Source organism: Helicoverpa zea, chromosome 1 (assembly GCF_022581195.2).
Source record: "Helicoverpa zea isolate HzStark_Cry1AcR chromosome 1, ilHelZeax1.1, whole genome shotgun sequence".
NCBI lineage: Eukaryota > Metazoa > Arthropoda > Insecta > Lepidoptera > Noctuidae > Helicoverpa > Helicoverpa zea.
Window position 1 is genome coordinate 9,059,309 of NC_061452.1, and position 27,026 is coordinate 9,086,334.

General features: G+C 35.6%; 1 protein-coding gene across 2 annotated transcripts in view; it reads left to right on the plus strand.

The window, feature by feature from the left end:
- Positions 1-1,140: 1,140 nt before the first annotated feature.
- The window catches only part of LOC124634577, a 42,502-nt gene continuing 16,616 nt past the window's right edge, over positions 1,141-27,026 (plus strand). The window contains exon 1 of one of the 2 annotated variants that reach the window (XM_047170209.1): positions 1,141-1,407. The gene's annotated coding sequence lies outside the window, so the exon portion shown is untranslated. Of the gene's footprint in view, positions 1,408-13,786; positions 13,980-27,026 lie in introns of those variants that run through there. The other variant, XM_047170202.1, reaches the window with a different exon arrangement.

A 27,026-nucleotide genomic window follows, 5' to 3' on the forward strand; every position in this document is an offset into this window, starting at 1 on the left:
TTTAATATCATAAATCATCCTCTGACTCCAAATATCATTGAAACACGAATAGAGAAATAAAATTGCAGGATAACACGTGCACAGAGAAGTCTTTGAAATAAGATCATTTGCGTCATTGGTACACATGCGAGGATAGCATGCGATCTTCTCACGCAAAGTCATCTAGCCTTAAGAGTCAACAAACTCAAGCCTGTTTAGCCACAAGGATTATTAAATACTCATAATAATATAATCAGTGACTGCGCTGAGATTCTGGAATCCTAGGCTAGTTATGCGCCAACCCTATTATTTTCCCAATCACATGTCATATCAGCTTAGGAACAAGCTCCAGACTTCTAGATGGTATCGAAAATTCATCCGTTCTGATGAACCAGCCAGGGTTTACCAACGCTGCAGAAGTTTTAAGAATAAAAAAAGACCGAATAGTGTATTCGAGACTTCTGCCACTGCATAAACTTAGATTATATTTTGGTCTCCCTCAATGCATGCAGCATGCACTTAAAATACACCATGAATTTATTCAGTTCTTTAAAAACCCACTGCTCAGTATGTGACACAGTGGTGGCGCGTCTGACGCGAATTTCTAATTTCGTACAGACTTCAGACAAAAAGAAACAACTTTTAATATGGAACAGAAATAACGAAATATCTGAATACGAGGTATGTACTTTACAGTGTGAGGAAAAAATCAATCCAAAATTGCAATTTTGCCTAGAAGATTTATAAAAACGTAAAATATCAGGTAGGACGTTGGGTAGGAAAGCCTAAGCTTTGTTAAAGTACCTAGATCCCTTTTCCTTTGCAAATGTATCTGACATGAAATTGCGAGTAAAGCCTGACGCGTCTTCAAAGTGGTCAAAGCACATGGCGGTCTAATCTTATATGGAAGTGTTTTCCTCAGCTGTTTTAAACTCCCAAATCAAAAATGCAAACGATCGATATTATCATTACCGAACATCATCAAATCCCATCAATCAAACTTTAAAGTATGTTTGGGTAGATAAAGCAGAAGCTCCAGCCTACCGCCCTTCCGAGCTTTGAATCCGTGAGCCGAAGTTCCACGATGCCCTCAGCGAAGCCCCGAAGCCAGACGAACAACGGCACGAACAAACGAAGCGACCACGATACGAATACCAGTCGGAAGCGAAATATCGTGGAATCAGTACGTCTCAGTCGCCCGCGCGCACGCGAACGCAAGTTATTCTCTTCGTCACACACTTGTGACTGTAAGTGGAGTGAAACTTATGAAAATCTCAAGAAATTGTTATAAAACATAGCTGTTTAGTGATACTTTACACGAGGAGTTCGTCAATGGATTTTTCTGGCACAGTACAGGTGGAGGTTCGCGCCACGAAATTTGTTTTTGTTTGCGCTGTTTGAGCCGGTGCACTAATTGCTGTTGCGGAGGTAAGCAAGATTTTTTGTTGTAATTGTTAATGGATAGCTGGACTTCGTTTCATTTGTTGTTCGCTTTTATATAATTATTTCGAAATAATTGCTCGAAGCGAGAACAGGTTTAATAATAAGTTAACAATAAGGAACGATGGCAAATAAACTCGTGTTCGATGTACAACAACGTCTTCTTTATAGTTATCGCTATTAAAAACCTGATGCATTTTATCCTGTTTCATTTTTATTTTACGTCTAAAGTTGTATTCTTTCGAATCAGTCAGTCATTACACACTTATTTCATTTGGTCACAAATCATTCATCCTATGTTCCAGAGGCTATAAAAAAGCTACCTTTTGCGTGTTTATATCTATCGGGCCGGCTCATCCGCCGACTGGAACCAGTTCTCGGCCAGATGGATAGTTTGTTATTATTTTTTGCCCCGAGCGGGTATCTCAGTGGTCCGGTATCGGGGAACAACTACCATCTTACGCCACGCATCGTTCGTCACAATAAGAATATGAATTCGGAATGTCGCTAATGAGCCTCCTCAACAAATATGTATTATGGAATATATGGAACTTATCATATATGAACATGAAATGTTATGAAGAAGCTCTGTGGTAAATTAAAGGCATTTTGATGATAATATTCGCTCGGAATAAAGCCTAACTGGAGACGGAAATGTTTAACTTTGACAGCGAAGCTCAGAGAGAATTATTTTGACATTCAAGTTTGTGGGAAACTTGACTAACATTTTAGCTTATTTGCTTTGAGTTCTTGTAACGGGTTCGTGGTTCATTACTTAAGGCACATAACCATTCCGAGGCTATTTTCTCTGATGACTCGGTAGATATGTATAACTGCGACATAGAAAGAACTACCTATAGGTATCAGTTTATTATCTAAACATTTGTATCATAGTCGATTATTACCGTTTACCGTTCGTTAGTTGTGTCGATAATGATAGATATTTTATGCCACAAGGTAAGAATCTTAACCACATCCTCTATCGTTTCTTGTCTTTAAACCTAGGTATCGTTATCTGTATCGTTATCTCTGTCGTTTAAGATTTTTCAATTAGCCTTGTTATCTGCAGGCGATTTACTAATTACCCAATAAATACTTAAGATAGTTATGATAAACAAATAAAGGTAACTATAATAACAGTTCAAAGCTAGCTTCGGAACTACTTGAGCCGATTTGTCGTTTACGCCAATTTACCTTCAAACGTAATATCAAATCCAACAGGATATGAGATACACAGATATCGAACCGATATAACGTGCATACGCTACATAACATTTAAATTAAGTTTGCTCCATCGGGGCAAGGAGACTTTATGAGATAAAATATTAAAACCCCGAAGCTCATCTCATACGTAGTCCCGACTAAGTCTGATTGATGCATCTTCCAGACAAACTGAATCCTGGGCTCATCCGATACCGTGAATTAATTATCTAGCGTCAAGACGATCGGTTCTCTCGTATTAATTAAAATTCTGTCTTCGCCCCAGTGATTGGTTTAAGATAACAAATCTGGGCCCGCCTTGAATAAACTATGGAATACTAAACATGGTTTTATGTAATTCAATAGTTGTTAAGCTATGTCGTTGGAACGTTTCCAGTTGTTGACTATATTACGGTAAAACAACAATCATAACACGTTTGGGAATTGTTTTAAGGTTGTTTAATCACGAGTTTCAAGGCATTTAGTGGCTGGTTCTGCTTAGTTGCTGGGTTTTCCTGGTTTTTATACAGTTTTATATACTCTTCTGCTGACATTCACAATGTTAACGACATTGCAACTCTTGATAAACAAACCTACGTTGCAACACCTACAGTTGGTTATTTATTCATTCATTTATTTGTCTAGAGATAAGTTATTTATTATCATACACTTAATCTCATGTTTAGTTATGTCCTCAGCTCAGAATGCAGTATTTACCTCAATATCAAATTAAAAATCAATAAATGCTAAATGTGCACTAAGTCACAATTTAATTGCCATAAAATCATTTATGTGCTTGACTAAATTGCGAAAATTTGTGGCTTGGCCTACTTTAAATAGGCAAAATCTATTTAATGCAGTTTTAGTTAACTGTTGCACTGCATTCAAGCGTAGTTTAAGATCATTAACTTAAATGGCTGTTTCTGTGTTAATAACATCGACCAAATGAAATGTAAGTTCATATTCTAGTTCATCTAGAAATCTATTATTGTCTGTACGAGTAATGTTCCTATTTAAAATATTATGGTCATAATAGTCGTCATTAATTCAATACCCTTTGTTTAATACAGCAATCCTATATTCTCGTATCGTCTTAAAGGATCCTAAATTGTACGAGGAAAACGGATAACTCTCGAAAATGGACAGACTAAATGGATATCTGTAATGGATTGAAATATATCCCTAAACTGATGACATTGTTTACGAGATAAACCTCTGGAAAAGCTTTCTGGATATCCTTGTCTGAATCTGCCTTCTTTTCTTTAAGTAATTGAACGCGGTTTATTTTTGTACATTGGCACAAACAAAATATACCTCTATAAGATGCTATATATATACTTCTTTGTTATTTAAATATCATTGGCACTATATTCGGTGGCAAACAAAGGGTCAGTTACCGATCTTTTCTAGGCCAAATCATTGACGCACTAAACACATCAGTAATAAATCCAGGTCGACTAAATATTTACATTTTTGAAAATTTAAAATTCTCGTTATCTAGGTAACTGTGATTTACTAAATTTATAATTAACATTTCATTGAATTTTAATGACATAACTGTGTTAAATGAACATGTTCTGAAAAGCTGACACCTACTTACCTAGTTTATTCTGTTTTCAAAATACACAACTCAATTCATCCGACATAAGTTCTCAAGCTTTTTTCGAACTCACTCTTCCAAATAAAAAGGCCGAAATTAGGAGATCCTAATTCAGTCAACTAGAACTAAGCATAGACGATATCTTGAACTCCGAGTCGACAGATATAAACAACTAACAAAAGATAAGGACGATTTATTCTTAGGAAGGCATCAGTTCCTAATATGGCGTAAATCAATAATATCGATTTCTTGTTAGCTCTGGTTATCACATCCTGTCAACTGAGTCAGGATCGAGGAACATGAGTTACTACGCTGACCTATCTTCGAACGTCATTGATAACGAAGGGTAAATGTCCTGCAGACATCCGGCGAAGACAATGGCAGCCTACCCAGTCACCAACCTGATAAGAAAAAAAAGCTTCTCAGTGACCACTCATGAATTTAAACTTTAACCTGGTTATGTTAAAGATCAAAATTAATTGCGAGCTTGTGTAATGTCTGTTTTGTTATTCGGGTACCTATCATGAAGAAAAATCTGTTTTGATATTTACATGTCTGATGATACGAAAATCTTGCATAAAGTTTCTGCTTGGTGGGAGGTAGTTCGCCAGAGCAGTTAGACTAAAAAGATTACAAATTGTAATCCAATAGTCTATCTAAAAGAAAAAAAAAATAGATCAGTGAAACCAAGCGTATCTAAATAAAACCACAAAAAGTGGTTATCCTATCTTAATTCGGACATCTTTTCCCAATGGAAACATTAGGTCTTCAATAAAAAATTAACTTCCCCTAAATTATTGAACCGCATCGTTTGAACGGTAAGGTGTATCTTCCCCTCGACAAATTCAGCGATTTTTGGCTGACGGCCGTTAAAACATCTGCATACTTTAGACGGGGGAGGATAAAAAAGCGACCGTTAACAAAAATGTCTAATTCACCAGGAAGAACTAGAAATGTATATTTATTGCCCACTTGTGGTAATTACCACAAGTGGGCAATAAATATACAATCTTATCTATCAATTTTCTTGCATTCAAACATTTGAATATTCAAATCAAAGCTACGATTGCAGCAACTTTTTTATGTCATTAATTAGTAAACCATAACATAACATGGATGTTCGTAGACAGTTACATAACAGTTAATATAACTAATGATGTAATGGATGCCGTACCCTGAAGGTTGGGACATCATATTTACAATCTGAACGCTCCCAGAATATTTTAATCTATTTGGAAACGTTGAACGCTTACTGATCAGTCATTTACCGTACATTTGAAATAAGTTTAGTTTTCCTTTCATCAGGTAAGTAGGTACTAGCCCTACTCGTATTTTAGGAACTCTTAAATAAACTGTAAGTGTTCAGATGCTAATATGAGTCATTAAAATCGGTTCATTGGTTTTGCGTGACGCTAAAAACATTACACTTTGATAGCAGCTACAATTTGCAGACAAAATAAAAACGAAAGCCCTACATCAACGAGTGAAATCCACCAGATGTTTGCAAACATAAATAGATGCTAATCGATACTGGTAACATCCACTGGCTAGCGGAAATACTATTTAAAAACAATGGGAACAGCCAGAACTAGCCCACCTGACGCGGGGGTGGTTAGATATAAATAATGTGCCAATTCCACCGTCCGGCTTTGTCGACACACTTGCAGTACATTGCCACGTTCAAATAAACGTTCTCGAAATAATGCTCCGTTGAATGGAAGCCAAATTATGGAAGTTGTGGTGTTGGATATCGGAAATCTTAAAAGCTTTGGCCATCTGGATGGTCAGGAAATGAAACCTCAAGAAGTATATGCAGTAGTATTTATGTACTGCACTGCACTACATCGTAACTGGTTCGTTTGTTTATAAAATGACGTGAAACTTCCTTCGTGGTCCTGATGTTATTACCGCAGTAAAAAAACTTTTTTTTTTACAATAGCCAATATAACTTTCGACGCCTTTTATTACATAGACCATTATTATACCGCTTTTGTGGGGGTGTCAACCGCACACCAAAATGCATAATAACAAAAACAATTTTGGTCAAAACCATAAACTTTTTACCATATTATTCTCGTCGGTCATCTGTGTAGGAAGGCCTATTATAATAATGACTTTAATATTAATTTTTTTCATCTAAGGCATAACGTTGGATCCAATGCTAAGATATGGGCATAATGACTTGATTCTGATTTAAATAATTATTTATAATGTAACAAAAAGTAGTATGATGCATTGTTTTATATAAAACTCGAGCGTGTATTTACCGTGGGAACCCTGACACCATACACCGAATTATATTAACTTTAATGTTTTTATTGGAGTCAACAATTGTCTATTTATTTCTGAGTGTAACGAGCTCACCAGTGTTCGGAACGAAGCAATGACGCCATTACCACAAGGATACTGTGAAATCACGTAAAACACAGTCATCGCGATACTAGTATAACAGGTGGGACGTGCAATACTGGTCGTTAGCATACTGTACCAGCGTGATATTCGGCAAGACCGGAATTCTGTCGTGTCAAATTTATGCTGTTTGCGACACGACGCAGCAGCAGTACGCAACCATGGCGAAATACACCTCTACTCTAACACCTCATTTATCTCTGTCTCCTCTAATATCAGCCCGCGATGATACTTCACTATCAACATTTCAACAACCATCCGATCTCACGCTAATATTATTTCCACGTCCAATAGACATAATCCTCTCTTCATTGCTTTTCAATCTTCGACGGTGGTCTCATTTCCTTTCGTCAATAAAGAATAATGTATTGGTTTACCAGGATAAACTGTTCATTGTCAATGTAAGTTCAATCGAAAGGATTTAATGATAGAGCACGTTTTTCTTTGTCACGAATGTTACCAAGAGCGCGTTGACTGAAGGAGCAGTGAACTTTGCGGAGTGTCGAGGCTCTTCCACACCTGAGGTTTACTCGCACAGCCATTAGTTCCGACAATTTAAAGTTTCAAGATAGATATCACGTGCTTATCACACATTTGGTGGCCGAGGAAACTTAATGACGACACTATTAACTCCACATAGGATGAGAACGTTTATACTACTTACTTAATAGGCACTCTTTCTAATGAAGCCATTACGACAAAAACTAATGACGCAATCTCAGTATTTCCGAGACTCACGTCCAATAAAAATGTACTTACCTTCTTGAAGAATGTAATTGTTTACATACTTATATTTTAAAAGCTTCCCGCAAGTCATCCAAGCAATAGCCTGAAAAATTGCGTTGTAATTGGTTTTCGATGAGAAAACGTATTATACGAGGGTACGAGTGCTTCAACTGCTTGATTGGCGTAATAATGAGTTCAAGTTTGTAATTAGGGACGAATAATTGCCACGGCCTAATAATGGTATTAATTACGAAGTCAATTCGTGTTTTCTCACACGAACGTGTGATATCACTTGAGTCAGAAACACAATGTATTTGATATTCATTTGTTTTCGTTATTATCTGAACAATTTTGATGGATGTTGTGAACGCGTTCACTTGCGTGTTCAAGTAATTTATTTCTGGTAGCCGAGTGGACTTTTACGGCGAAGTGAGTGACTATTTTAAGTGCTCCCGTCATGGCAGGCGGCATGCACCCGGCATCGGCATAGTCGTGAATCGTGACGAAACAACGCTTCACTTCAGCCGCTTGATAATTAACAAATTAGTTCCTCTGTTGAATTAATTTATACCGAGATTTACACACAACATCTATGTTAAGCCAATGATACGCCGTAATATAAATTTCGCAGTCATTGACCACAGAGTTACTTTTGATGTCTCACATAAGCCTTAATCTACGTATCATTAATAATCGTGATACACGGATTCATTTTTTTATGACGAACAAGCAGACAAAAACAACTAAAAAACATAGCTATATATCTTCATCAAAGCTAAGTTACTTACAAGGTGATTTGGTTTTGTTGTGCTATGGCAATATTGTTCCATAACTTACAAGAAACAGCGAACCGAATGTAGTGCAATTATGCACTGTTAACGGTATAATAATTCTAGGGTATTGTTGGCCAACACGGGGACTTGCAGCCCGTAATAATGGGACAAGCAGGTGGTACAAGTTTGCCTCTAAATGTTCCGACGAAAAAGCCTATTATGCTGCATGACTTACTAGACTTAAATGGTTTTTGTGTAAGACGTCTTTAAATGAACGCATAATATTGTTGAGTTCTTGTACATTACACGATGTTTACACAGGTGATGCAATGGGAGTGTGTTATTGCTTGTCGTACGATAGACAATTCATTGTTAATCGTAATGCGTAGATTAACACAGACAATTTACAAAATATTATTTCTAGTGCGCATTATTAGATCTGTAGTAGTAAACAATTATTCTAAATAGGTAACTGCATAATGAAATTTATAATATACAAAAGTTAAATGGCTCATTATTTACGGAAATAAAAGGACCATTGTTTTCTAAAATGACAAAATCCGAAAGGACCAAAACAATGTCAGTAACACTTGACATAAAAAGTGTTCAGAACAATTTTTTTTTTCACCGAAATGATTGCTTGCGGCCAGGTTTAGTATAATTGCGGGGCTTCTCACAATAAATAGTCGTCATTAGGGCCGCGGGCGAGAGCCATTATGTCACCGCCACCAGACTAACGCGCCAGTGCTCCGAGAGCCTTTGTAACACCACTTACACCTTTCAGAACTACAGGTTTTTCACACTAATTACTCGTCCTTACTCCACGTGTGTTTCACAGTTCTAAATATCGTGTAGTATGCACTGTTTTGTTACGTAAAACTGCATTCGTTAAAATCGGAATGCTCGGTTAAGAAATACGTATTTATTCTGAGAATGCGATATCATGAAGGTAAGCGGGTCGTCTTGTAACTGTCACTTCGTCATCATAAAGGCTAATGTCAGCGATTAAATAAAATGCTTTACATTAATTGCAACATCGCTTGACTGTGTGAATGAAAGTGTGGCTTTATGAAACTTTGGCCCTCGTTCACCTTGCTGACTGGATATTTTGCTAAACGGCATGGTAGGTACTATCCTTGCTCGTACCGACACGTGAAAAGAGGAATGGACCCCTCATTGTGTTTCGTGATGATATTACTACAACTCAGTGAAAGCGGTATAAAGTGCAGCATAATGCAACTCATAGTTTATTACTTAAATGAAGACTTGTAATGCAAGCGAGGTGTCGTGAAGAAATGAGAATAATAATAAGTTTTATTGCTTTATGCAAAGTAGGTTCTGTTATTTATTTTTATGAGGTTTAACATCTTTGATGCAATGCCGTCACTTGGTCTCGTGGTGCTTTTTGATCAAGGTTTTGTACAACAACATAAAAATTTATTGGGTGACCCTTAACCTTTTATTTCCACAAAAGGTGTACATATCGCTGACTTAAAAAATAAAGCAATGTAGACATACGATGTGCTAGCGTAGTAATATTTCCGTGTAAGTCTGGGAAATAAAAGAAAGACTATAAAACGTTCCCGCGCCATTTATCAATGAAGGGAAAATGCATGAGTAAGTAGCGGGCACAAGCCTTTTTGCGAGCTTTGTGGGTAATTGCCAACTTCCCGGTATTTTCCCTCAGCTTAATAAGCTACCACTTTATATGTGATAATCGTATCGAATCCCACAATTTAAACCTCCTCTTTTTTATTACCTGCAATTAGGTAGGTATATACTATATTAACGTGTATTCTGTCGTAGTTATTTAAGACAATACGTAGGTATTCAATTAAAATCTACTCTACTGTCTGTTGAAAAAATACTGTCTTACAAGAAAATTGCATACCTACACAATCATAAATTAATGAGAACAATGTCCGACAAAACATGAGTAATGATGACACTCAAAATCGAAGTACTCGTTCATTTTCAATTATGTTACTACTCATAAGGCTGTCTACAAACATACGATTAACACCAAACAATAACATTCTTCGATCCTTATAGAATCGTTGCATTTGAATATAATATGGCGGCTGTCGCGGGTGTCCTGAACAAAGGTAGCCTTGATATTATGTCAAGGACCGAACTAGACGCGGCGGTTGAGCCTGTGGTTTCTTCATACTACATTAGTTATAATTAACTGTGAAATGTTCTCGGTATATTGCAAAAACTAATTAAACTAAAGTCCCAGTTGTAAGTTGCTCATGTTTGGACGCAATATTTTGCTACTAATTTATTAATATTGCTCTAGATTTATCAGATTAGCCCGTGCGGTTTGTATTTAAATATGTAGTGCGGACTATAAATCAACAAAAGTGATTTGCTCTGAATAAAGTTTTTTTGAGTGTACATTTTTTTCAGTCGATTTGTAAATCAAAGACGTAAAATATGATTGCCAATGTTAATTCAATATGTTGACGATAAAATATCTGTCATACAATAAAACTGGTTTTCAACAGTGTTTTGCAATCCTGGTGCCAGTATCAATATCAACGTTTAACGATCCCAATACAATGTACTAATAAACGTAAATTAAATTAGTGAACAGTCGGACGTTGACGTTTTCTGACGTCGTTAAACCGCAAATATGTAAAGTTCCCATCGTGGAAGACACAAAAAGTTACATGCAACTAAAAATATTCAACAGAGATGATCGTCCATAAAGATTAAATAAGTACAGAAGTATATTTCGTGCATTTTATAAGTCAAATCAGCAGTTCAGGGTTACAATTAAGTCACGGCTAAGTTTTTATAGCTTACGATCACGAAAACTAACAATACTGTGCTGTAAAAACTATCTATTTTGGAATAGACAAACGACTGCCCTCGTAAACATGTCAGCGTTATTACGACACGTCCAAAAGTTGTAAGTGGAATAATATTTCACGCTTATGGTGTGGCTACCTATGACTACCTATATGCGTACGGGTGTCTGTATGGATAGATAAATTGATGTTACAAAGCGCGTTTGACCGCGTAACAGGTGTCAAAACAATGCCAGATGGCTAGCAGCTCATTGACCGTATCTATAGTTTTTTCGGATTATTTGAAACATGGTTGGTAAGTATGTATCTTTAGGTGATTCAAATCCCATCTCTCTTTCAGTCAAGCTAGAGAACAAAAGTACGTCTAAAAATAAATTTAACATTATTAAAAAGGTACAAGGGTGGCCCAGTGGTGCTTTCCAACAGTAAAATAATGAAAAGCCTGGGTACCTACTTAAAAAGCTAAAATTAATAAAAATTTCCATAAAAATACAATTAGTAGTCTCTGAAATCCACGTCCACAATTTGTTTTTTCGATTACAACGCCTAAATACATATTTATATTTACGCTATAAATGAGTCCCTTTATAATGACACTTTGTGATTTCTGTGAATTCCCTCGCATCCGGACCACCCTGTGACCTTTCACAAAAGATATGTATCTCCATAATATAATTTTCCTAAAAACTCATGCAGTCTATTTCGTATTCTATATCATATTAATAGGCATGAGTACTCCGTTAAGTAGCGTCCTACATTTTCACAAAAGCTTCCATCCACTCTGCCGTAAACATAAGCTTACAAAATCTGCACCTGCTGAAAACTAGAGTACCCACTGAAATGTTTGATATACCGCATGTTTACACAAAACGAAATTTCGTAACTACTTAAATCATGATTATGAAATTTGACTGAAAATAAAGCTGTGTACATAAAGTGCAGAGAAGAATATTAGCTCGATCGATATACCAGGTAATCGGATTTGCCGGCCGTTCCCCTGACTCTCCAGGAAGTGACCCCACTCAACGGAAGAGTGAACTCAATAAGCCTTTATTTTCCCTTTATATTTGTCCCATATTCCTCTGAAGGGAAATGCACGCGTCGCCTAACGTGGTGGCCATGTGTGAAAATTGATTTTGTTTCTACACTTTTGTTTATGGTAATTAAATAACCTTTCAATTTGCGCATGTTGGCACTGTGTCACGAATTGGAAGGGTCAGTAGCACTGTGAGATCCATTGTTAAAATCGTTGCTGTTTTGTTTTGCCTGATGACAGCTCGTGAACCATCACTAATTTTAATGATCCCAAAATATTTTGTCAAGTTATTTTTAGTACATCTCAAAATACAATGAATGACATCACCGTCACGTGTTGGCCAGCCCTCGTTAAACTGGACATAAGAACAAACACGAGTCCAGATTTTTTTGCAACTTCTACAGATTTTTAAACCATGTCAATTACAAAAACTCGGTGAGAAACTACATTGTTCTTTACAGAACCGGACCTTAATATGGTATGTGTTAATTGTTTACAACAATAACGAAATCTTTTACGGTATGCTTCAAACAATTCACGTCTTGGAAGCTGACTGTATTATATTCTCACGAAATGAAACTGGACACGTTTGAAATTGAATGACAGTGCTGTGCTAAGTGCAGTACAATTCGATCAATAGCCAGCATAATCAGGCCCTGCAAGATGACATAAGTCTATATTTGTCGAATCAAGACCATTTTATATTAGCTCTATATTTTGCCGGGTGCCAATTTATATTGGTTCTCTTCACAGCCTGATGAGTTAGCGAAACATTGTGTCACAATGTCTTCATGTTTTCGTGATCCCTTAATGGAAATCTTTGTGTACAAAGCAGTGTACCTTGGAATGCAAATGTACTCAGTATGCGTCATCGCTAGGTATGGATATATTTAATTTTGTAATTGACACCGTCCTAGGTTTAAGTCTCGGTAGATTATGGTAATGCTCCACAGACTCATATTTAGTTTGACACAGTTCAGATTAGCTTCGGTCCATATAAGAAAACCCAGCCCAAGCTATTCAAAATTAGATCTATCCAAACTAATTGAAGTCTGTCTGATAACTAATTTTGAATTCTGACAGTTTGATTTATCCAGGATTCAGGTTATGTCAGGTTCATCTAGATTGAATCTTCAATACATTCGATTAGATACCAGTATTTATGTCTCAACCTGTTTCGATTGCTGATCGCGAGGTAACATGATACGAGTATGTCTGTAAGCTATTCAATTTTTTATTTCGAAATTATTTTTATTAATATTTCTTTACTGCTTTTATTTAAAACGGAGAATATTAAAGACTATTTAGTCAGACATGTAAAATAGGTATGTTTTTTTGTGTTTATCCTTATTACGGAGAATATAACACAATGTACGATCAGATATCAAAATAAATTCATCTGTTTGATACATATCACGTAACATTATCCTATTACATACGTAAATGTTGATATTATCCCATTTCTATGTATCGACAAGATATTTCCGAGGAGATTTACGGCTCCTCAATATCACCTGGATATTATAATCTCATTCTTGGATGAAATTTGTTCACGTGCGAGAAATCCCGCCTGACAACGTATCTCGACTCAGACGACGTTTACTTTACTAATGTAGAATATATCCTCCGTCGCGCCTTCTCAGGCGTGATCCATGTCATCCTTTAGTTTCAGTATTAGCTTGCATTTTGGAAGTAAGACGGCAATGTACGGCTAGTTTATCGATATTGTCTAGATGATCAGCGATACGCGCGGGCCGCTCTAACCGCGGTGTCGACAAAATAACTTTAGTTCCGTGGAGAGTTCCCATCGAAGTGAACGTTCCGAGTCGCGCGAAGATACTGCGGCATTGCTTACATAGTTCTGTTAAGTGAACTGATAAAAATAAGTGTTTTGACGAATTTATATTAGTTCAGTGTTTATGTGACCACGTGGCTTTCATATTTTGTGTTACAAAACTTGTTAAGTGTTGAACTGTTCTTCGCTAACTTTGAGATACTTTAAGGTATGTTACAGACTTGTTTTGAGTTTAATCTCATATTTTTTTATAATTTTCCGACATTAAAACATTTCTATCAGCAGTCAAATAAAAATAGGTGTGTGCAAGTTACATTACCTGTATAACTTCTTATTTTTTATTTGTGTCAACTTTAACATAACCACATACCAAGATAATGACTAACAACAAGGTATTAATTTTAATACCTTGATGCATTGGTACATGACAAATTCGTATTTCTTTTAACAGGATTAAAAAATTTATTTCTTATTTTCAATAAAAAACTTAGAAATTATGTAGCTAAATAATACTAAAATCTGAATTAATCAAGTGTCAATAACTTAGTTAATAGCTAGTTTATACTGATATTTATCAAACTGAATCTTATAGATATTAAATCACATTAATTACATGATTTCAGGTTAATTCACTCAACATATTAACTAGGAACTCGTTCCCAATACAGTTTTTGTCGATTTTCTAGATTATCATAACAAACTGTTATACGAAACTGTGGCAAATCAAGTTACGTTATTATGCGCTCAATTGCGTGAATGATTTTAATGAGATTATGTGGTAATTAGTCATCGATTATGTATATCTGTTTTACATATGAGTTTATGTATTATTGCATGATAAGCTGATCTTCGTGTCAAGACGTCAAGTACTAAAAATGCAGCGCAACCGATTTGCGCAAGAAATAAACGCTAATAATTTTTTGTGGACATTTGTAATAAGTTAGTAGGTAAATTCTATTATTAGAATATTACCTATTATATTCATTATCGTATCTCATTTAAGAAAAATACCTATCTTTTTATACAGATATTTACTAATGCAATAGAATATAATAGGTATAATAAAAATTGTTTTGTATTACGTGATAACCAATCAATTTATATTTAACCGGTTTATTTTTATATTAAACTGAACCGCAAGTCTTAACAAATTTTGAATCATTATCTCCGTATACAAAATCAAATTAAATAACATCTTGCATCAAAATGTCTGATGACTTGTCTATCAAAAGATTACAAGTTACGACACTTATAAGAACGTTCGTATGCGATGACAAATCGGTAGTAATCAGGTAATTTTTAATCAATACTCATGTTATTGGAATTTCTGTAAACGGATTTAGGTAACATTCTTATACACAGTCATTATAGGTATTACAAAACGGAACTTTTGTTTACGGGATCAAAATGGTGGGTACCGTTTTATCGTCATCTTAATGGTGTGAAATTTTAGTGTTATGTAAGATGCTCTTCCACTTAAAATAAATGTTTATATTCCCATGCTCTTGCCGAATTTCTTATCTAAAATTGTTTGAAAACAGTATCTTGTAAGGAGGCTAAAAAGAAGTTGGAAGGACCCAGTTTAACAAGACAATTTAGGTCAAACTTAATGGCAACCTATCTAATAGTATCTTTAAAAAAGATTTATGTAAAGAAGCCGGGCACCTTGAATGGGTCGTCCGGCTTATAAAAAACATTTTTCTTAAAACTATTTTTCTTGGTTGAGGAAGATACAGCGCCCTCAGGGAAGAAAAGATTTTTGCAACGAAAGCTTATGAATATAAATTTTCAAATGTATCACGTGTAACTTTAAAAATAACTTTAGAAAATCTAAAAGTAACTTTGGAAGGAACACCTTACGACCGTCATTGGGGCGATGACAACCTTGTGAAAAACTTTTCACACCTTTAGAGACCTTTCAGCTTTCACACCCCATATGTGCCCCGGGGGCTAACTTCGAAGCTTCCTGAACTACTCCACTACATTTTACTACTGACCTACGAAGAATGTTAAATCATTTTCGAATATAGCAACCATAAAAGGTCTACCTTTTCAACCTCCATGATTCGTTCCAAATTACTTTTGAATCTCTTTCGTGTAAACTCCTTGGAGGAGTAATCGAAACTTTTTATAAAGCTACGCGTTTGAGGTCGAGGTGATTTAACACTTCACTTGCCGTTTATGTTTCCGTCATTAGCTTATTGTTGTGAACTGGGACAAACTATTATTTTGTCACCTTGTGTCTTTGTAGCTATTAAAATAACTTTAATATCTTCACACATACATTTACGACCTCGCTCTGTTGTTGCCGCCGGGAAATGCATGATTTACGTCGTACGGGAATGAACATTCCGGAGTATGATAAAGGAACGTTGTAGGACGTTAAAATTAAGTGTGCGTGGATTAACGATGCTTTCTCTCTGAGAACAGAAGTCATTGCCGGAGCCTTTGAATAGAAACGTCAATAGATTCCAGTAAGCCGTCCTTTTGAAGAGCGCGCAAAGGAACAGAACGTCGCACATACTAAATAAACATCATAACTTATATTATGAACGCGAAAATAACTTTATATTCCGCGATTTAATAATAGCGATTCAACCATTTTTAATAAAATTGGCGCAGCCGGATAAGGACAAAGGAAGTATCCTTTGCATAAAAAGTATTTCATCCGGCTACCCTTAAATTTCTATGGAAGGCGGAGGAGACCGCGTTGAATAGCCATGTAGTATGCATTTTATAAGCATAGCTTGAATAATATTTAATAAGGTCTTATATTCTCTCTAAAGTATAATTATGTTGTAACTTCTTCGTTGCTAGTCATAGGCCAAAAGCTAACCTATGCAGCTATGCTATGTGACATTTGACGTTATGATAAGTTAATAATCTCAATTAAAATAAAATTATCTCATACACCTTTAAAGAATCTCGTAGGCAAATAACTATTCTAATGTATGTAAAACTAATAGTTAGTGTTATCAATCGATGATAAGATACCAATAACGCACTGAGTGAGACATAAGAAGATAAAACCACATTAAACTTTGCTTATCAATATTTTCTTTCTCTCGAGATCCTTGGAAGTGAGTGAAAGGCATATCATTGCATTATCTCATTTTTCTTTATATTGACTACCTCTTTATCAGGAACTCTTATGAAACAATAGCATTCTTCGAGTAAGAAGTCACAACAGTAGCGCACAATACTCGTGCGTAGCTTCTCATTCGTACTCTATCTATTGTAATGGGTAACACTCTCGTATGAACTGGCTTCCCATCAATAGAGATGTCAAAGAAAGGTAATGCGAGATAGTTACGCGTCTTACTTTCACAACATTGTCACGACAACTCATGCATCGAGTGCTGCATACCATAATCTAATCGCATTCGATTCAAGATAGTTTGCTATCTGCATACAAACTTCTTCTCGAATTACGAAATTTATTATTGCACGATACGTTCGTTGTAATCGATATATCGTCACGTTTACATTGTGAACATCGATATAACATTCACCTGGTTTTTAATTCAGTTAATTGAAAACTACCGCCATTTGTTTTGAGACAGCATGATTGATACAACTGCTGTGTTATAACGTTTTATCGTGATTACTCTTTTGTTTCTTGTAAAACTTAGTATAGAAAACAAAAGAGCAACATTTTTATCTAAACTTTTCAAGTTGATCGATAGCTTGGTGTGGGAAGAAGTGTATTTTGTTTCTAAACTTCAAATAGCGTAATAAAAATAATGAAAACGTCTAATTAATTACCTCTTCAACATTTCCTATCGATAAAGAAAGCACAGTATACAATGTGTAGATGTTTTTCTTGGTGTTCAATTGTTTATAAGCTTTCCTCATTTTAATTGGTTTATACAAGTTGATTAATACCGACTCGAGTACTAAATGTCGTGTTGATAAAGTATAGAGAAACAGTAAAATAAGCTTTTTATGACCTGGGAGCTGATGAGCAGACATTAATTAATTTACGAATGGGAAAATTTTACGATGAGTAACTTGAATGTCACAAAAATAAAATATTTTCATAAAACATTAGGCAAAAGTAATTCGAAGAGTGACACACACTTATTTCTGAGAAAAATACTTTGGATTTTCCTATCTTTATCTACCGAACTGGGTACTGAGAAATAGGTAGTAATGTTATTATTTTTTTATGAGAAATCCACTTACTGTTTGGTTTTACGCTAAACCAACAAAGGTCGCACAAAACCACTGGAAACGGTAAACAAATACATAACTAAGGATCAGACCGCAGTTACAGCCTTATTTATTTGTCTAGATACGCCTTAACCTCGCCATTCACTTTATTAAGAGATAAATTGTACGACTCATTAAGCTCCTAAAACTTAGTTACTCAATTAAACGGGTGACTGTTGTCTTTCTTTTTCAGCAAATTAGATTTTTAGGAAAAATTGCGCAAACAACAAACTTTTGACAGTAACGATACCTTTTCAACAATTATTTGTTCTATATTCTTAACCTATCTTGATGATTCTGTTTACTGATTCATCAGTATCATAACCCAACCTTTTCCCTATGTTGAGTGATTAACCAGATGCACCTGAGTAACATCATATTGGATCAATCGCACTGTTACTTAGCCACGAACTTTTCTTCTCTTACGATACCCCAATTAATACTGAATAGCCATATTCAGTATAAACCTAGTTCCCAAGAAGACCTAGGTGTAGATAGATTAAGTTGAATCGGTAACATAACTGTTCCAAAATTAATTTCCTTCATAAACACGAGTTACTGCAGTGTATATTGTTATTTGTTACTGGGTGCATCGGAAAGTTCAATGAACTTAGTTCTCTGATCATTCATACTTCATTTGTTCCGCGTTGATAGTGAGATTATATGGGTGTTATTAATTCATCGAGATTAGCAAATGTTTGCTGAATAATATTGCGAATTACTCATTCATTAGTTCATTAATATTAAATGTTAGCATTGGTCTATTGTAGATATAAAATTAAAAGCGATCATCAAGGTCATATGGCAATGGTTAACTGTTAGACTACTAATCTCTATAAAACAACAAGATATAAGATGAAGGGAATTATTGAAAATTAATATTTGGATTTATTTTATCTGGTATCTCAATATTAGTGACCTATCGAAATGCCTAAAAAATTTTGATTGGTCGATCAACCAAAAACATCAGAAAATCTATACTCAATATCTATTCTTTCGTACTTACGTAGTATTACAAACAGTTTATTGAACTTATCTTTATCTTTTTATTCGTCATTCTGTTCCGCACTTCTGATTTATTGCAGTTTTACACGATGATAGCTTTACTGCGCAAGGTAAATAAAATTAATTAAGTATCTAGAAAAATCGTGAGATTTTCTAGAACTGATGTTTCACACCTTCATCAGGTATGTCGGAAAAGTTACCTAGCGAAACGTGTTGTCTCTTGATTTCTAAAACCCTGTAAGTACATAATCTAGTATTTTCTTGACACCTGTATTTTATGTTTATTTAAAATGGCCACATAAGGGACCGTTATCTAAAAGTCTAGTAAAATGGAAAATAATAGGATTCCCTATACACAATTAACTACACAATTCAGGTAAAAAAGAAAAACTGATACCATCTTACTGCGCCGTAACGTAAAGTAGGTAAATCGATATATTAGACAGCTTTAAATTGAGACCAGTCTAACAGGATTCCGCTCAATAACACGAATTTGTTTGTCCACAGATAGTGAGCTTACCTATAAACCCCAGACTCAGTTAGAACCCCAGCCTCAATTTGGTTAAGCTAGGTTTGGCTACTCAAACACAGCTGAGCTTAAACAGGCCGCCGATAGCAAACTTATTTCCGAAATTGGTCCAACAGTTCAGTTCATGTTTTATTAACCTACATAAAATAATGAGAGATAACACATAAATATGCTGATAACAGTGCAATGTGTTAGTTTTATCTCACTCAATCGTGATAACAAAAGCTATGTTAAGCTTAACTTTCATAATAATAACATTAGAATTACAAAGAAAACTGAAGCAACGCAATGAAAAAATACAATTTATTTTACAAGATAAAACAAAAGATTTTTCATATAAGATAGAAGATGGAGAAGCTAATGTAAAAATATGTACATTCCCACATCGGTAAGTAACGAGTATGTAAATATTACGTTGTACGAATTTCGTCGTACATTAGGCTCGGTAAGCGCGTGTATTATTTAACTATTCAACAAACCTGAAAGCTGCTCCGTACCTCAAACAAATGTTGTTCATTATGAACACTTTACTCTTTTATCTTGTAAATGTCCAAGTTTGCCGTCAAGTTTCACAATTTTGAGACAAAGAGCCTTGTGAATATTTCATGTTTTTGTTCCAAATGATATTCCTCGGGAGTCAAAGAATTATTTCCTAAACAAAAACTTCACATAGTGTGCGCGAGATGAATATTCATCAGTTTTTACAGCCACTTACTCTCCAACCAGAGTCATCAGTAGATACTAGTTAGCATTCAAGTAAACAAGTAAATTGACGTTGATGACCCCACAAACCTGTGTCAACTTCACTCATTTTAGTATGTATTCATTCAATACAAACGGCGCAGAGAGGAAATTAAACACCGTAAATTCTCGGGCCATGTCCCTAAACCGCACCACAAACAAACTTGTAATTAAATTTGCCCCAGTTGTAATACTTTTCTTTTTGATGTTAACAGCAACAACGACTAATTACACAATGCCATGGACAAAAGATTTCCCAGAATAATTTTGAACCACGATTAAATAATAAATGACTATACCTAAACCCGAGGAGCTTTAGCGCCACCGAACGTACGTGATATAACAACGAATTGTGCAAAACGCAAAAAAAAACCTGGGAACAAAAAAAGGGGTTTCAGCACGTCATAAAAGAGGAAACAACACGTAAAATGGTTTTCCGTCGCCGAGTCAATTTCAGTTAAATGCGAAACGTGGAAATTTTGTTCATTTGTTCATTATTCCAGCCAAAAATGGACTCAAAGGTTAACATTGTTGACTACAGGCGTGCAGATTGTTCTTTTGTACAGCGTTGAACTAAATTGAAAAACAGTTATAGGCAGTCGTATTTATAGGAAGGCCGAGTGTTTCTGCGCTCGCCCCAACTTTATTGACTGGTAGAGTGCAGTTCATTCAAGTAAAGCCACAATGTGCGTCCCGACACTCAATAGAATTGCCCCCGCGATGTTGGAGTAAGAAAAGGCTATGTTCCGCCGCGTGAAAGCCTAAGCCGGTTCAGCTTTGAAGAGTGCAGCCAACTGTGTGTGACGTAAAATAGCCTATGTGTCGGGACTACCATTGAAAAATATACGCTCTTCTCGTTTATAAAGTGGGGAAGGAACCTCTTAGAGATTGGAACGATTGCGGCTTTGTTGAAATTCCATATGGTGGCTTTCTATGAGGGTGGTACAGATTTTTTATTAACGTCTTATTAGATTTATTAGATCAATGTTCCGGCGAAAAATGTAAGCTGTTTTCAAGTAAGTAAATAGGTAACATTTATCCATTCTACGCGTAGAGTGTTATATTCAGTCAACAAGAAAAAAAACAAAAACAACTCACAATCGTCGGGAAAAGGGCGACCGATTTCAATGTCCAAACAAACCCTTGTACTTTACCTTATCCTTTTAAAACGCCTTTTTTGTCACAGCCGTCCTTTTACCGCATAGCAGCTTTATGCGTAAAGAGGTAGAATACGCTATTTCGATTGAGGGTAGTGACCGGCCTATCCTCGAATGCGTCACAGCTAATCTTAGCGATCTCTAACACGTCGGAATGACGCGCCTTGACCTCCAACTGACTCATAGTAAGACAATCATTACAACCATAATTATGAGATGATTAAGTAGAATTACGAGCGTTGTTTTAATTGGATTCCATGTTTTTACCTGCTATTGTTGTTTTAATTCAATTAGGAATTGAAGACAATCTTGACTATTGTTTTGATAGTTTCTTGTTTTGTTTAGGTACGCCAGTTTTATTCGCATTATCTAAAAGTGAATGCTGTAATTCCTTCTATTGAAAATGAAAAGACGACAACATCGACTATTGTTTTGTTTCCTAATAATACATAAATATACGGAACACAATACTACAAAAAATGTTATCTTTAAAATAATTGTTCTCGTTATAATCCTGTTTGTGTCGCCAAGTCACCATTAAGCGAGTAAACGAATGTGTTCGTACCGAGAATATGCTGGTAAGTGACACCAAAAAACCGTAAACATGTATGAGTACGCATTTAGCATTGATTTCCATGCGTCTTGGAGTTTTCGACCTAACGGGGCATACGACCTGCATGTTCTCAACATTTTCTGCACGCAATGTAACTTTGTATAAGTATGTAGTTTTTAAAGCTAGGCTATATTATATTCAAGAGGTAATTATTTATTGTTTTCGTTGCAGCGACCTAATTTATTTCATTGAAAGTGCATCGCAAGAAAAAATAGTCACGTTGCTGGCGTTTGCCGTGACAAAACATGCGCCATAGAAAGATTTACAGATAAATAGAAATATTTAATATTGTGTACATAACCTTTTTAATATTTATCAAAAAAAACAAACACAGTGTAACCTTGTAAAAAATAGGTCATGCGATATCGTGTCGTTATCCATATCGATACAATCGATGTGACACACCGCCCTCTATAGTGCAGTGCAAACACATTCGTTTTCTGTTTGCATAGATTATATTGCTGGCTCAACTACAGATTTATTTCTATCTCCATATTATCTTTGTAATGATAGAAATGTGTGTTCATCTTATCTCTAACTAATATCGGGTAAAACAACCAACTGATATTACTTTTTTTTTTTTTTATCATCCTGTGAAAGAATTTCCGATATTTTCTGATAAATTTTACCAAAGCAAAAAATCGTTTAATAATCGAATTTCCCAAGCAATCGCAAACTTTGATGAACGTTCAATCAAATTTTTGTGAGTTCCTTTGTGGTTTCTGTCAGTCCGGAATCTTCACATCCGTAAAGGAGCGTTTGTATTCAAATACTAACTCTGTGATCGCGACCTCAATATTGATCAGGTACGTGATACACGTCTTCATAAGGAAATTTTCACTCGAAACCTTTCGATTGCCATCGGTACCAAACCCTGAATAATCAATAGTTTTCTTTGAATGTAAACTACCTTTAACACATCGTGTTGATGAAAGTTTAACATTAGTTAGTACAATTCGCACATGCCTTGAAATAATTATGTGAACTAAGTGACTTTTCCTACCTTTCTCAACTAACGACAAAGTTTTATTTTGTTTGAATATCACTCACAGTTATCTAGATTTCTAGACCGAGCTAAATTCCAAGAACATTAACAGCAGAATTGTCAAAGTTTGTGTTCAAAATTATACCTACTGAACATTTCACACGACCTTCGCTTAGGTCACTAAAAAAAAAGTAAGATCATTATGTTCTTTCAGCCTACTTTTGAACCTCCTTTTATGAGTACTAAAAACTGAGTAAAACATTTTTGATATCTATAAAATCGTCAAATTTTTGGTATAAATCCAAGGAAAGTTAGGAGAAATCAGTAGATTAATTTGAAACTTAGTCTTATGTAATCGTTTCAAAATTACAATTGTTTAAAAAAAAGAAATGCCGTTAGTAAAATTCTCATTATATCACTGTCGGATAGCTGCACGAATAACTAATCAATAACAGTAATTTCTGTACACGATTTAATACAAATATCGCAAAAATAACATACTAATTAGTTCACATGCAACATCATCACGTCTTCTTTTCTAAAAGTTTATTAATTCTCCTTTGAAACGCGTTGCGAAAAATTTCTTTGGAAGTGAAGTTCTCCATTTTATGTGAGGGCAAGACGTCCTTTCATTAAGGCGGCAATATCTTGGCTCAACAACATGGCGGGAATCCAACGCGCCTCTAATTAGGATCTCACTTACAATCGGCCGGGGCTTGAATAGATACCAATAGTGTTTTATGACGTAAGTGCTATTTAGATAAGGAATCCGAGTGTACCCTGAGATTTAATTTGCCTCCTACTGGAGAATGTTTATTGCTTTACATCCCAATTTATGCGATAGGAATTTGTTTAGAGATAATAAAATAGTGTTGGAAATTGACATTGTTCATTTTAATATGGCTGATAAAGGTGAAAGGGACCTTGTCAAAGATTATCATCAGATTCTGACATAAAACAGCTTTTTTATGATGGACGTATAATAAAACTTTTTCTGTCTGCCTACCCACACAGCAATAAAACCTTAGACATATATCCATTGACCCATGAAGCTCACTGTCTGGACAAAACGCGTGTATTGTTCCGTACTAAAACACTTGATATCATGCCAAATATGTATATGAATGGACTCATATCCTTCCACATTAAATGTATTGTTATTTCCATATAGATGAAACTGTAGCCTAACGTCCGTCCGTCGCGAACAAAACGAGAAGGATGGGGCGAAATGGATAGGAAAGATAATGCTTCGGATAAATGTGTTGTATTCATTATTCCTTGTGTTAGTCCACTGTCCTGGATACGGAATATTCTGTACAAAATGTCGCCATGTCATGTTGTGTTGTTTAGATAAAGGAATATGGAATTAGTTATTAGAATAAGTAAATATATTTTAGTAAGATTTTCTTGTTCCACATAAACAACAGTTTCGTCGTAAAAACAGTAGACGAAAGTTTTTGTTGTTTCTAAGTAAGAAGTCCATTAGCAGTCATTTATAGTAAGTTTCTTCGAATAGCTCGGATGTAGGTCGGTTTGGATCTTGAATTAACTTTACCTGATTACGTGACTTCCTTCAGATAATCTGTTACACATTATGTTACGAGCAAAGACGCTGAATAAACTTTAAATTATTTGATGACAATTACCATTTTATTTTTATAACTGCAATCGCTTTGGTTTTGATAATTATTAATTATATAATCATAGTTAATCAGGTATTTAATGGTGTTTGGTTCGATCAACAGTTCTGATTCGACAAGGACACTGGTAAACATATTTTTATAGTAAATGCGCCGACTTATTTGAGAAAAGTAGAAACTTTGAACAAAGCCGTAAGAATTAAATATTCACTTAGGATTTATTACCAGGCTTCTTAATTAGAGACTCCAGATTATAAGTGACATTGTCCTTAATAAGTCTGAGTCTCAATAAAGTTTTATGCCTTAAAATGCCGTCTTCTAAATACATAATATTATGTATACCTACCATATACCTACTGAGTATGTTGCAGTCTGTTGTAATAAAGTTCAAGTTTACTAAGTAATTACCGGAATCCTGAATTGGCACATTAACGAACTTTGGTCGTAAAATTAACGCTGAAATCGCCGACACAAGCATATAGTAAGTACATATGAACGTTCATTTAATGAAGGAAAATACTTAGTAGCATTCAGTCCTTTATCGCACAATTCACTAAACACAATTCTTTTTTGTTTCGATTCTCTTCGTTTGGGCTCGCTTATTGTCGGGGAAATAGTATTCCCTTATTTCAGCAAAAAAGTTGTTGATACGCCATTTACAGGAAGATTGCTTTTCGTGTAACTTAGAAATTCGTTCAGCGTGAATTGCGTGAAAACTTGCTACGGAAAATGTTTCTTAGGAATCAGTTACGTTTTATGACAAGTTGTACAAGACAGCCAATTTTTCTTTAAAAACGGACACCAGATATTCTTGCTCCTTGTTCCTTTTAAATATAAAAGGTCCCTACAGAAATAAAGAACGGGTGTGTTTTAATATCACAGCGGGCCCGCTCAGTACCCCCATTTAAATTCAAATATCTCCAAGACAGCTTAAAAGGATAATACCATAAACAGGCTTCTAAAGAAAATAAAGACTATTATCGTTTATATGCAGCAAGTGTTAGAAAGAATGTGATTAGGAAGTCAGTGTTACCTAAGAACATAAATGCTTATTTCTAGGAATAGTTTTATTGCACATATCGACATTTTTATTGTGTCCTAACGCGTCGGAAAGTCTTTAATAGATCGCACAAAAGATTTATCACTGTTTAATATAGTTAATCTCCCATTAAAGTTGTTAATTTCCAAGGAATTCGTGGAACAAGGATTTAATATTCCAACATTATCTAACCTTTACGACCGTTTAAAAACGTTCGGGCTCACACGGAGCTGTTATAAATGCTCTGCTGAAATGATCACCGACATCTTACAGCAATAAAACGTCTTAGTTTGAAATACCTAATGTTTTATAGAGAACCTTCTCTTCATGATTTCGTGGTTAGGAATAATAATTAAATTATTAGCTACGAATTCCACGTAGAATTATATCGATGCTACACGATAATTTTTATGGTGCCACACCATTATAATGGTATGAAGGGCACTTTCTTTACTTATGTCCCAGCAAACTGCTTCAAAAATAATACACGTATGTACGCATTCTTTTACCCGTGTAGCAACTCTTTAACCGCGTTAACATCATGCGGGTTTATTATGTTACAAGTGTTTGCGGGCTGCCCACGCCACGTTCGAGATGACAGTCAATACTCATAAACTTAAACACTAACAAATGAAGGATAAAGGCGCGGGCCCACCGCGGTGCACGGAGAGGCTACGCACGTGTATTAAGCTTCGCTTTGTAAGAAAATGTATGTGGTTGTGTCCACTGCAACCCACGGAGAGGCTACGCATGAATTGACGTCATTGATACACGCGTGGCTTGCTCGAATAGGCGGTTACATGGCTCAACGCTGTCAACGTGGGTCTACGTTTCCACTGGAGTACACGAATAAGACCCACGACTATGTACAGCTCGGTTATCGCAGAGCAGTTTTCAGTCATTCACGTTGTGGAACGGACGCGTTTCGTGTTTCTCGAGGTACTCATAGAATGGCATTGGTACTGACTTTGCTAGACAGTTCTTCTGACGATGAATCGGAAAGTGAGATTGATGATCATTGACACACGCATAGCTTGCTCGAATAAGCGGTTACGTAGCTCAACGCTGTCAGCGTGGGTCTACCCGTGCGCCGTGCCACGCTATACATAGTCGTGGGTCATATTCGTGTACTTCAGTGGAAACGTAGACCCACGTTGTCAAACAAATGAATACACGCAGCTAAAATGCGCCGCGTGTCCGTGCACAGCGTGCACTGCGGTGGAGCCGCGCCTTAATAAACACGCAAACATAATACCAAGAGTTCGCAGTAATACCTTGAAATTATACAATCCTGAAGCAAAGAACTTATCTTTTTGTGGAACTGTATAGTAAGC